This window comes from Salminus brasiliensis, chromosome 2, assembly GCF_030463535.1.
Source record: "Salminus brasiliensis chromosome 2, fSalBra1.hap2, whole genome shotgun sequence".
NCBI lineage: Eukaryota > Metazoa > Chordata > Actinopteri > Characiformes > Bryconidae > Salminus > Salminus brasiliensis.
This window is the reverse complement of record NC_132879.1, coordinates 38,397,464-38,411,211: the sequence shown is the minus strand read 5'-3', so window position 1 is coordinate 38,411,211 and position 13,748 is coordinate 38,397,464. Positions and strand designations below refer to the sequence as shown.

The 13,748-nt window shown below is 38.9% G+C and overlaps 1 non-coding gene across 1 annotated transcript; it reads left to right on the top strand.

The window, feature by feature from the left end:
• Window positions 1-12,159: 12,159 nt before the first annotated feature.
• Window positions 12,160-12,349, top strand: LOC140550463 (U2 spliceosomal RNA). The gene has a single exon (XR_011979161.1). It is a non-coding gene; the product is annotated as a U2 spliceosomal RNA (small nuclear RNA).
• The last annotated feature ends 1,399 nt before the right edge of the window (window positions 12,350-13,748 follow it).

The window sequence follows — 13,748 nt, the reverse complement described above, 5'->3', positions numbered from 1 at the left end:
ATTCCATCTGAGGGCAAATACACAGTGGAGTGAAATTACGTTCCTCCAGGACCATGGTGCAATATAAAATTACAATACAGACAACAGAAAGTGCAAACATGCAAACATAGAACCAGAACAATACAATAAATATGATAAATATGACAGATACTTGACACAGTAAACTGATGGGACAGTGCAACGCCGTCACAGGAGTTACTGATGTAGAAGAATACAGTACTTCTGTAGTACAGTCTCTCAGCAGCAATGTTTCTGTGCAGGAGTGTGCAGGAGGTACAGGGTGGGAGCATCCAATAGAGATATGCATGTGTGCAAGTGATGTGTGTGTGCTTGTGTGTTGAGGAGCATATATGCAGCGCTCAGAGAGATGTTAAAGATTTTATGCCGAACATGTTGTCCGATTTCTGAGGCTTTGTGTGGGTGTACTCTGTGTGGAGTTCTCTGCACGGTACCTGGTCATTAGAAGGAGGTGTGGACTTCCTTGCTGTCGTGCTATTCTGTACTTCAAACCAATCATAGAAGTCTTTCAGCGCATCTGGCAGGGATGTATCACAAGCAGGTGAAGGTGTCATGTAGTTGGTGAGGGTCTGAAAGCTTGGCCCTGGATGTTTTGACACTTGCCCTGGTTAGAAACCTGCCTTATCCCCTGACTTAAAAGCGCACTTCTGCGGCCATCCATGACTTCTGGTCGGGGTGTGTTGTTTTGAATTTGGAGACGGTATCGTCAGTCATGTTTGTGTAAATAAACAGATCCAGCAAGTCCACATGCTGGTGTAATTTAGGGAGCACTGACTTCAGATTGGCTTGATTGAAACTGATTAGCTTGATTGACTACATTTCTGAGCTGATAATATAGATAGAGAGGTTGAGAGGGAGAGAGTAACAGACTGAGAGGTCATGAAACGCCTGTAAATCATGGCTCTCTGCCCCTCTTACTGCCTCTTCCTTCTCTCTCAACCCCTATCCCTTCCCCTTTCATCTCCTATCTCCCCATTCATCCACTTGCTCCACCAATCTCCCACTTTCTTCTTTTCTCCTCCGCTTCCCTCCTAATCTTCCTCTCTCCACCAAAGTCCATTTTTCCTTCTTATTTCTCTACCAGTCTGTTTCTACCAATGTTACTCTTCTATTTCTCCCAATCACCCTCTACCAAGTGAAGAGCAATACTGGTAGTGAGAACTTGAGCAAACAGAGGGAGATTGGAAGAGAGAGGAAGTAAGAAAAATGGAGATTGGAAAAGAGAGAGAGAGGATGAGTAACATTGGTGGAAAGAGTAAGAAAGAGGGGGGTTGGTAGAGTGGTAGTTAGTAAGAAATCTCCCTCATTCTTTTTTCCTTTTATCGTGTCTCCCAGCCTTTTTCTCTATTTTTCCATCATTGCAGTTTGATCTGCTTGAATTCTTCATGTGATTCTGTGCAGCGTGTTGCATGTGGACTATGTGTCAGCAGGACTCCATCCCAACAGCCTGAGAAAAAATATCAATTACCAGCTTCCTCCAGCACTCTGCGGACACTTAAAAGCTACATTTCCTTACAATCACCATGACATTTTACACTTATGAATTATCCACACTTATGTGCTCATCCCCTATGGAATGTAACAACCCACTTGAATACATCTGTTTCTTATTGGTGTGTAGTTGGTATGCACCTCAACACTTTTACTTTCTGAATATTAAAAAAATATATATTGTTACATTTTGTTGGGAAATATTAGTAAATATTTCACCATATTTAAAGTCTAAACGACATAACCTTGTATAAAGAATGTAAATTAGAACAAAAGTAAATCTGCCATTTTAATTACATTAAACATAAACTAACGGTTATATATGGTCAATCAGCAGTCACCATGGTAAAATTCAAGCATGTCAAGTCAAGTCATCCAAAATGATCATGCTCTGACTCCAGTTTTTACATTTAGATCAGTTAAAAGTGTGGTCATGAAGAGCTCTCTAAGGCAGTCAGAAAGAAGGCTGTAGATGCACATATGTCAGGGAAGGGGTTAAAAAAGCTGTTCCACTGTCTGCTAAATCATGTAAAACATCTGACAACAGCTTAGACCATCCTAGCAAGTTCAACCCAAGAGCAGATGACAATATGAGAGAAAATGTTTCTAACAATGTAATGTAAAGTCTTCTAAAATGTCATCACAAGACAAACTGGTAGCTCTGGCTACAGCGTCTCTACTTCCTCCGGAAGCTGAGAAAGGCCCGTCTCCCTTCACCCATCCTCACCCTCTTCTATAGGGGAACCATAGAGAGCATCCTAAGCAGCTGCATCACTGCCTGGTTTGGGACCTGCACAGCCTCTGACCGCAAGTCCCTCCAACGCATTGTGAGGACAGCTGACAGGATCATCGGAGTCTCTCTCCCCTCCGTCATGGACATTTACACCACCCGCTGCATCCGCAAAGCAACCAGCATTGTGGATGACTCCACCCACCCTTCACACAGACTGTTCTCCCTCCTGCCATCAGGAAGAAGGTACCGCAGCATCCGGTCCAACACGACCAGACTCTGCAACAGCTTCTTCCCCCAAGCCATCAGACTCCTCAACACAACTCAACTTCTGAACTGATATCTTTCTGGTACATGTACACTCTCCCTCTCTCTCTCTCTCTCTCTCTCTCTCTCCAACCATTTACCCCAGGAAAAAAGGGGAAGCATTTTTGCACAAAGCATTGCACTAATAACTTTACTTTACTACCTCACTGGACTCTATTTATTACACATTGCACAATTTGCACACTACCGTCAATTATTTATTATTCTCTGGTCTGTACTGTGTTGTGTTGTCTGTCCGCACTTGTTTGTTTGTGTTGCACTTGTGTCTTGTATGCACTGTCTATGTTGCACCATGGTCCTGGAGGAACGTTGTTTCGTTTCACTGTGTACTCTGTATGTAGTTGAAATGACAATAAAACCCACTTGACTTGACTTGACTTGACTTGAGGTGATGTCAAATTATAGGATCTACCATCAGAAAGAGACCAAACTCTTGCTGTAAAAAAAAAAGATCAGATCAGGGCTAAAGTTTATCAGAAAACACCTAGAAAAAGACCAAGACTTCTGGAACAGCACATTTCTGATAGATTCCAAGTCTCTACAATCTCCCACAATCAACTCTTCAACTCTGAAAATTTCTAGTGCACATCATAGGTCATATCAGTGGAGTGTGGACCAGGTGTGCATTGTGAGTGATTAGTATTAAATGGACGTTACTTTCCCAGCAGATGTTAATGACTCTCTCCTCTGATTAAAGAGTGACTGTACAGTTACAAACAGTTACAACTGGCTAGCCTAATGATTGAGCAAAAACTTTCCCTGCATATACAGTTATAACACACAATGTCTAGATAATAATGCTCTTTAGAAACTTCTGCATCCAAGAAATTGTTTTTTTCTGTGTGGGTTTTGGTATGAGTTTAAAAAACCAAAGATAACTTGCTTTAAAACGTACTAAGCATATGTATGCTACATATGAGATAGCTACCATATACGCTAACCTGCTACTGGATAGCCCTAGAAAGGCATAGAAAGGAAACTGTGCACTGTGCCTTAAGCTTGCTCACAACTGAAACTACCTCTACAACAATTTACTACCTCTGCACTAAACAGCAGTCAGAGTCACTGGGTGGCTAGAAGTTGCTCTGGCTTTGGCAGAAGATGACCAGGGAAGAAAATGCAGTCCAGCTTTTACTGTTGCCTTTTTATTGCACACAAGAAGTTTCCCCAAAAAGGACATTCTGCTTCTGTTCTGTTTTGCTCTTTTAAGAAATAGCACATTTTCCTTCCAAAGTCCAGTTCTTTTGAGTATGATCACTCCACACTGTGTCAAAGCCTGGTTTAATGCAATTGAGCATAGTGTAAGTATACCACAAGAATCATTTTTGTGGTAAGACCCACAAAAAACACACACAGTTAAAAACACACAACAGTGGTAACTTGCTGATCCCGGGTATCAAACCCACAACCCTGTCATCAATAGCCTGGAGCTCTATCCGCTGAGCCACCACTACCACATGGCCAGCAGACCTGCTGTCCTTTTATGCAGTAATATTGTTCGTTCAACCAACAATGCAACAACAAACCATAATAAAAGATGACTAATGCATACTCTGCTACTCTTGTGAATATTGTGAATCTTCACCGTCTCTTTTTTGTTTTCTCTTTTGTTTTGGGAAACCCATGCTGTTTTGGTCTCTTGAGGCTAGCCAGCTTTCCCTTGGGATCCTTTTTTTCTTTTTCGTTCCTGTCGTTTTTTCACCTGCTCAGTTGACGGTGGTTCTGGCCCAGTGTGATAGCCCTGTCTCATTCTATGACCTAATAAAACTAATCCTATGGTTACACAACAGGTTTAGAGAGCAATGTAGGCACCAGGAGTCCAGCAGTGCTCACAGCTCCCTGAAAAGCCAGTCCCTGTCCCACTCCAACCCATGCAACTGGACCACATGAGCCTCTCGAGGCAGGAATGAGAGGCCCACATGCAGTAGGGAAGGTGTCTATACTGTGGCCAGTCAGGGCAACTGTATGAAGTGCAAATACTTCATAATACTTCATAGACATTAAAAAAAAGATCAGCCCTATTGCTCTATTAGGCTAACATAGTCAGCCAGTCTTGTTGCTAGAAATGTTTGTGTTGTTCTGCAGTGTTTACCAAACCTACACCAAGTAACAATGAGATCCACAACCCCCTCTTTTGACTAATCTAATTGAATTGTATGTAAATTATTATGATAATTCTAATGCAAAGAAGTTATTATTCAAATTTAAACAACACAGTACTAATATTGGAAATTTGCGAGCATTCAGAAATCTCTATGGTGAAATAACCTTGACTGCCAATCACAGCTTTCATGTCTTGGCAGGCTCTCCACTAGTCTTTCAAATTGCTGTTGAGTGACTTTATGCCATTCATAGTCTGCAAATTCAGGTAACCCAGCTTTGTTTGATGAAATGCCTGGAATAAAATGGCTGCCATACACCTAGAGATGCAAATTTAAGAAAAAAGTACTTAATTTTATTTATTTTCCTGAGCTGTATGTTTGTTTTTAGGTTGAAAAGCTAAGTTAATTAAAAATAATTATAATCAATTGTTTTCATAAATTTTACAAAGCCTTTATGCATGGTTAACAACTAACTTTCCACCTGTTGAATCACACAAAAATGGTTGGTGTGGGAAACTAAGGATGTGCATGAATGCTTCCACCACGCATGTTATTAGACAAAATTTCAGGGAATTTCACTTGAATACCCGTGCATACCTCTAATACTTCATTTGTAGTAGATATGTGTGGACAATTTGTATCAAATAGTTATTAATAGTTTAAGTATTTAAAAAATTTTTTTACCAAAAAACATGTTGGGTTGTGTCCCACTGTCTTTAACTGTCAGACATTGCAACCTCAAACCACGAGATGGCACCCTTACTCCTTTTCTGTTGATAGCATAGGTCTGTATTCTCATTTGACTTTCTTTTTCATTTTTCCATTACCAAAAGCAATCTCCTGTTTGCATTTGTTACTAGATTTCTCTCAAATATTATTTAGAAACTGTTTAAAAATAGTTTTACTTCTTATCTAGGCCATAAAAATCCTCGCAGCTCCACATGCTGCAGCATTTGCTGTAGGCTCTCAGCTGTTTTACATATTTCAAAATAGTGGACCAAAAAACAAGGCCATTGGCTAAAGCCAATGGTTGGCCTATTTTATCTGCTAACCTACATACACACAGCGACACCACAGGGAGAGTCAAGAGGGAGAGCAATCTCCTCCTTCAAATAGACATGTGGAAGTTAATATTAGTTTCCAGGCTACCCGCTCCTGCAGAGAATATGCCTCTAAAGACATCAGTGAGAATGAGCAGGCAGAGAAAAGTCGGCCCGTTAGCCCAAATACAGTCACGCTGTAGGCTATACCAATTAATTTAATCACAGTTTCCATAAGAACTGTAAATGAATTATGTGTTTCAGTAATCAGAAAATAGACAAGTAGCAATAAGCTTAGATGTACTATCCCACAGGAACTGATACTCAACTCACTAAATACCTAAATTGTCATTAAAAACAATTAATTTCAATTAACAATTAATTAATCTAATTGTCTATCTAATTAACTACTAACTATAATATTTACTATGACCTCATTTTCTGCATTCTGTAGCTTTTTCTGCTCATCATTGCACATCCAATGTTTTTCTACACCTTTCTACCAGTTAGTGTAGTTGTAGAGCAATAGCTTTAGAATACAGTCATTTTGAGTAAACTTTTTACATATATTGACCAACTTTAATGAGTAGAAAATAACTGATCAATCAGCGGCTCAATTGTGTCATTGCATCATTAGTTCAACAATCAGAAACTGAAGTTGATTAAAAGTTGATTGGCTTCTAGAGCAACAATGTCAACTCTTGTCTGTAATGGCATGGTATGGTATGGTAACGTTTTTTTTTTCTACTGAACAAGAGCTCTTTTGGTGGAGTTTTATTTAAACCTCCAAAAAGCTCTCTGAGGTCTTTAGAAAGAATACTGTAGATACAGACGAGTCTGGGAATGGATTTGAAAAGTTCTTAGAAATCCGCCATTCCAGTCTTGAGAAAGTAGTTCACAAGTGGAGAACATTTAAAACAACTGCCAAAAGGGGCAAGTAAGGCCAAGAGCAGACAAGAAGATAAGTAAAGATGTGTCCAACAATCCAAAAATGTCATCATATTAACCTACAGGTAGCTCTTGCAACAGTTGATGTCAGTACAGCTTCTACCATCTGAAATAAGCTGCAAGTTTGATTTTCATGGGAGACGTGCAAGTAGGAAACTCTTGCTGTCAAAAAAAAAACACCAGGACAAGACTAAAATTAGCCAGAAAACTCAAGACCAGAACTTCTGGAAAATTGTGCTTTGGACAGATGAATCCAAAGTTGAATGATCTGGGCACAGTAACAGAGGCCATGTTTGGCACAAACCAAACACAGCATTTGAGCACAAGAACCTCATACCAGCTGTGAAGCAGGAAGGTGGAAATGTTACAGTTTGGGTCTGCTTTGCTGCAGCAGGACCTGGTAAGCTCTCCACCATAGAATCCACAATGAATACTTTATTGTATCAGAGAGTGCTTAGAAAGACCTTCTGTCCAAAAACTGAAGCTGAAGCAGAAGAAGTCAAAACAACATGAGAATAACCCCCCCAAATGCACCAAGGAATGGCTAAAAAAAAATGTAGAGTTTATTAGCATGTCCTCGTTTTTTTTACATCATTGCATTTAAAACATCCAGTGAGCAGCAGTTCTGTAGACAGAAATGCCTTGTTGATAAGCGAGGTCAACAGAGAATGGACAGCCTAATTCAAATCCTATGCAGAAAGGCATCTCAGAATGCACAATACGGATGGGCTACAACAGTAGAAGACCACGCAGTAACAGAAAGGCTTCAGTGGGCACAGGTTCACTAAACTTGGATAGTTAATCTCAATTTCTGCTGAGCCACTCAGTTGGTAGGATCTGAATTTGACACTAACAGCATAAATCCATGGAACCAATATGCCAATATGTGTCAATAGCCCAGGTTGGTGGAGGTGGTGTAATTGTTTGAAATGAAAAATGCCTGTAAGAATAAGCCTTAAGGTCTCTGATGCAAATGTTTCAAAGTTTGGGTTTTGTTGTAGGTGACCAGTAATGGCTGAACTTCAATTGTGAGTGTTTAGTTGATACATTTCTTAAAAGAATAACTGGGATATAATATGTTTTGTGTCCTAACAGATTCTGGTTTTAATAGCTTTGCTCATGGTGAACATGGATTATATTCTTGTGAGTAAAAAAAAAACTGTGCTCCAAAACCATGCTCTCTGAACCCTTCGTTGAGCAGGAAACAGTAGATTACAGACCATTAAGAAGTTTTCTGTTCTTGGCTCATTATAGCAACCTGTGCAATACACACATGGATACACACACATTGGTTACCCAGTTTGACTCACTGGTTAAACATTTTGAGTGCACATGATGCCAAATAGGAGGAAAAACAAGTACTTCTTTTTTGTGGAAATGGAAGCGCTTGTATTTTGACAATTTCAGGATGTTTACCACATCACTTTAAATGAATGAGTGCTAGATGTTCGAAAATGGAAAACAATGGGAACTCTCCAAGTTCTTCTCAATGCTGCCTTCATTTATTTATTTATTTATTTATTTGCTTTTGCATTTTGGCAGTTGTTTATCAACACTGTTATGATTCACACATAAACATTTTTATGTCATAGTAAAATCAAAGTTCTATGTACAGCACTACCTGTTGTCAACCAGCACCAGATTTTCCAAAAATTGGAAAAGTGTAATAACGAAGAATACTACAAATATAGCAATGTTGGTTAAGTAGATGCGTTACAGTTTGGTTTATATGTGTGGAAGACACAGGGAGGGCCACAGGGAGTCATAAATTAAATCCCATAGTAACTGGCCAAAAACATTACTGACCCACAAGGATTTTTAACAACTCTCCCAAATATACACTCTGGCTTTGGCCTTGTCCGAGAAATTAGGAGCATGTTATTTCTGCTGTGGCCAGAAGTAAAACTTTTAATGGACATCTTCCTTTTAGAAGTTATTAACTTTTCTTTAAGTGTGAATATAAGCCTTTATGCATCATTAATTTAATATATGAATATAAATGTACTCTATGGCATTGTTTTAAAATATCAGTTTTTCAGGCTTGTTTCTGCGTGACCATTTATTTACCCTTCATTGTTTTAGACAATTTCTCACTTTAAGGCACCTGCAATGTCTAATATGCCAAAAGTCAAACTAAACACATACTGACACAGACACAAGTGTTAAAGTCTGTCCATTCTTTTTCTATCAAAGCTTCCAGTTCAGTTGTAGCAGGTATCCAGTGTTCTTTACTGCTTGGTTCAGATGTGTTGGGACCTAAATGAGGATCACCTGGGAGCTCCCCAGAACTGGATTTAGACCAACTGTTTTGAACAATCAAGGTCATTGATGGAAAAAGTGTCTGAAGCTCTGTGGAAATGACCTCTTAAGAAGAGAGTAATTGGGGTCAGGTGCACTATTCAATTCAGGGTTGACCTGCACTTTAATATAAAAACACTAGGGATATTCCAATCTGATCCAGTATATTGGGATTAGGGCTGATCCAAACATCTTGATGGATAAGGCATCTGTTTTAACCATGATCCACCACTGATCCTATATTTCTTTTTTGTGCTCTCTTTAAGTGAACCTGTGGCTACTAATCTTACTGCAAACACAGTGCCACCAAGAATATGTCATAAAATTCACTTCTCCAACATTGTGCCTGGGAATTTGGGCCCCTTGAAAAGATATTACACTGAGCTCCACAACACCATCACCCCAACCCTGAAAATGTGTCATATAACTCTTAACAATTCTGCCACAAGACTCAAGACATTAAAAAAGTCTGAACAAAACAAAACATGAGTCTAGAATGACACACACACACACACACACACACACACACACACACACACACACACACTCAGCAGACAGCAGACAGCAGACTTGCACATGTTCCCTTGAATAGAGTGATAATAGAGTGATGGTATGTTGAACATGTTTGCTGGATCCAGAGGGCCAGATCTCACACCAAATTATGATTCTCAAAATAACAGGCCATTAAAAGCATGGCTTATTAGAAAAATAACCACTATTTAACCCAGTGAACATAAAACATTACTCTAGCCTTAATGCACAACCAAAGGGTGACTGTACATTGTGAGCATTTTCCAAAGATCAAACTCTAGATTATCAAACAAGCTAAAAATATTACTACACCATTTTTTAATGTGACCTATTTGAAAATTCTCATTTCCCTGTTTATTTGCTTGCTAACACACAGGATTGGCTAAATCCAATATTGCCAGTGACATTAACACCAATCAGCCTTCAAATGTATTTGCGTCATAATGTTGTGGAATGAGTGTGAAGTGAATGCAGCCAAAAACATTCTTGAGCGCTTTGTTCAATAAAAAATCCAAATGATCTTTTATTTTCAACAAAGAATGGCAAACTCAAGCAAGAAATGGTTCATTCAGGATTATAGCTGCTGATACCAGTGGTCTTATGTTTGAAAATTGGGTGATTGAACATCAAGACAAAAAAAGTTAATGCGATTTCAACAGGTTACACAAAAAGTTTGCAATATCAGTCCATAAACTGTCATCATACTGGAAGACATACTGTCTAAAGGTTTGCAGATATCAGCGTTAATTCTGTAATCTAGAGTAATCGGAGTTTGTCCCTTCTTTGTCGCACTAATGGATCATTGCTGTGAGGATTAGATTGCATTTGGTCACAAGAGCATCAGTCAGCCCAATGCTTGGGGGTTTAGGGTTAAGCTTACTGTTTATACCCCTCTAGCCTGCGCTTGACATTGGGCATGATGACCTTGGCCATACTTTATTGGCAGTGCTTTTCTAAAGGGATTACACAAGCTGTGTGTGAACCTGCACACTGTAGAAGCAGTAGAAATTCACAAATTAAAAGGGTGTCTAAATACATTTGGACATATAGTGTAATTTGAAAATGGAAGACATTTGGGTCTTTGAATATAAATGTTATTATTTGTGGAGAAAGCAGAACGCTGCCAACGTCAAAACCTTATGTCATTTTAAAGCTTGGTGGAGGAGGCATATGCAAAACCAGGTTCCCCACTGGTGATGTAAAATAGCATTTGTTTTGTGGTGTGGGGATGCTTGGTTGCTTCATGATTGAAAATCATGTCTAAAAACTGCACTTCATCAGAATATCTGTCAATAATTAAAAATTTATAAAACGTTGGGCTATGCAACATGACAATGATTTAAAGTGTGGCACATCATACATCTGATATTGTGATCCAGTGGTTTAATCTGAAGCAGGATATTTACATATTTACATAAAAAAATATAGATTTTAGTTTATTATAATGGCAAACTCAGAGCTAATCGTGTTTTGTGAACTTGCTTTATTATATGCTGAAAAATTGCATTTTGCAGGATCAGTGAAATTAGAGCAGTTATCAGTGTTGAAATGTGTTTGCTGCTTTCCCTAATCTGATCTGATTTGCAACTAGCTCAGCAGTATTTGAAATCTTAAGGGGCCAAACAAATCCTGTTGTAAAGCTCTTCTGGCTTTCTGTTAGCTGGTATCAGATGAAAAGTATACAAAACAAGTGCCAACCTAGTGTGTGAGGCAACAATGTGGCATTAATTGGATCAGATTCTCAATAGCATTAAAGGCTGTGCTTCAGAAGTATTTATATTAAGCCTGGGCTTTCTCTAAGATCATCACGCTGTTAGTCAATGACTAGTTTAATGTATTATGTTACAGTCTTTTGTTTCAAGGTATTGAACGCTGAATTGTGAAGTTTAAGTACTGTAAATAAGCTGTTAAACATCCAGTAATGACTTAGGTGCCATCCCTATGATGTATTGTAATGTTGGTCTTGTTATATTACACAATTAGAAGACATTAAACAAAACACCTGGATGCAAAGTTAACCAATGTGAAACACTGGGCATAAAAATGTAGGTTTTTTTCTTTTTTGTGTAGTCCAAATCAGGATTCTTATGTACCTAGAAATGTTTCTCACATGCTTAATTAGTTAGTTAATTGCATCATAACACAAACAAGCTTGTACCAGAACATTTTAGTAAATGTCATTGTGCCCCATTAGGAAAAATGCAAACTTAAATGAAGTTTTTAATTTTATACCATAGTTGTACTGGGGTGCACACACACAATTTAGAGGGGCACATTTATTATTATTACTAATGACAACAAATGAGTAATATTACTGTCACACAGATGCATGAAATATTTTCTTTTCCACACAAAACTATGCATTGAACTGTGTGTCTTTGCAAAAAAAAAAAAAAAAAAAATATATAAAGTATAAAGTATATATATATATATACAGTATATATATAAAAATATAAATAAATAAATAAACTGTCTCGGACAAAAAGCGCTAGCTGTTAAAGCTTTTGGAAAGGCGCTTGGGCATTATGGGAATTGCTCTGCTTATCAATACAGGATACAACACATTTTTCACCACCTAGGTTTTACAGGACCGCATGCACCAGTAAATTGGATCTAATGACTATTGGATTATCTGGTATTAGAGATGGTCTTCACCCATACATACATAATCTCTATTGCTTCTCTGGCTTTTGGCTAAGATCAAGTGTAGTATCTGTTCTTATCAGTTTAATATCTGATACTAATATCTATTAATATCTGATATTACATTGATTTTTTGAACAGGGAGCTGGAAGAGGAGCTTGCTCCTTCCGCTCCACGCATCAACCTGGTATTGCAGTACCTCCAGAAACAGTGCACCTTCTTTTTTAGGGGCAGTGGTGGCTCAGCGGTTAGAGCTCTGGGTTATTGATGACAGGGTTGTGGGTTTGATACCTGGGCTCGGCAAGGTGCCACTGTTGGGCCCTTTTGCAAGGCCCTTCACCCTCTCTGCTCCCTGGGCGCCGCATCAATGGCTGCCCACCGCTTAGGTCACGTGTGCTCACTGTCCACTGTGTGTGTGTGTGTGTGTGTGTATTCACTGCATGGATGGGATAAATGCAGAAGCCAAATTCCATCTGTGCCTGTCACAAATGGTCAATTTGGTTGTTTAATGTTAATGTTTAATGTTTTTCCTTCAGTCCAGAAAATAACCTGCATCTCTCACCTGCATCAATCCAGTGGCAAACTGATATATACCAGTTATCATAGCATCCCAGTGTTTGTCCAGCTTCTGTCATTGGCATATCATGAACAAGGTCATGTTTGATGACTGCATGTATTTTATTTAAGTTGAAATACGCTTTTCGTTTTTGGCTTCTTCTTCCTTTCTGTACAAGCACTGGTCATCTGAACTTTGCTTCATGTTTTGCTTCCATTTCACCAGTCTTTTTTTTTTTTCCAACAGCCTTTCTGCTTTCAAATGTACTTTTTGCTTGACTGCACATTGAGAGCTATGTGTGAATGATTGGGCTTGTTGGTATGTATTTGTGTTTCATTTTAGTGACTGGAGTTTTGTGTATTGACTGGCAGTGTTTTCTGCATGACAGCAGGAGGCTTACTGTGCTTTGTAATGAAACCTATGTTTACAGTTATGCAATATGTGTTTGAGAGATCTGTGTGTACTGGGAAATTACTGTCTAAAGCGGTGGGAATTGTGTTTAGAATATCAGTTTTTGTGTGCTAGTGATTGAAAATGTAATCATTGTAAATGTGCGCAGCATGAAGTAATCATACAAAAACACACATATGCACTTTGTTTCAATATTATTTCACATGCATGTGAGTGAAATTAGTCAATAGAAAGCATATCAGAAAAGTGAGACGGAGAGTGCACCCATCTCCCTCCGTTCTTTGTGTCTCCCCAGTATTACCAACAGTCTGGAAGCACCCTGATAAAGAATAGTCCACCATCCAAAAATATCCACCCAACAGGGGTCCTGTGGTCAGACTCTGGAGGGTTGGGCAGAAACATAAGAAGTATGGTCTCCATCTCTTTACCAACAAGGCAGCTGTGTCTAATAAAGTGACTAAGAATAGGTATGGGAGAGAGACCCATGCCCGGAATCCCTAGGAACAAGACAGGAATACCCCCTGGACAGGGTGCCAGTCCATCGCAGGGTACCACACACACAACCATTCTCTCACACACTCACAGCTAGGTGCAATGTACCACTATTAACTTTCTGTTGTATCTGCTTTGGTAATTTTTATCATTAATGTTTA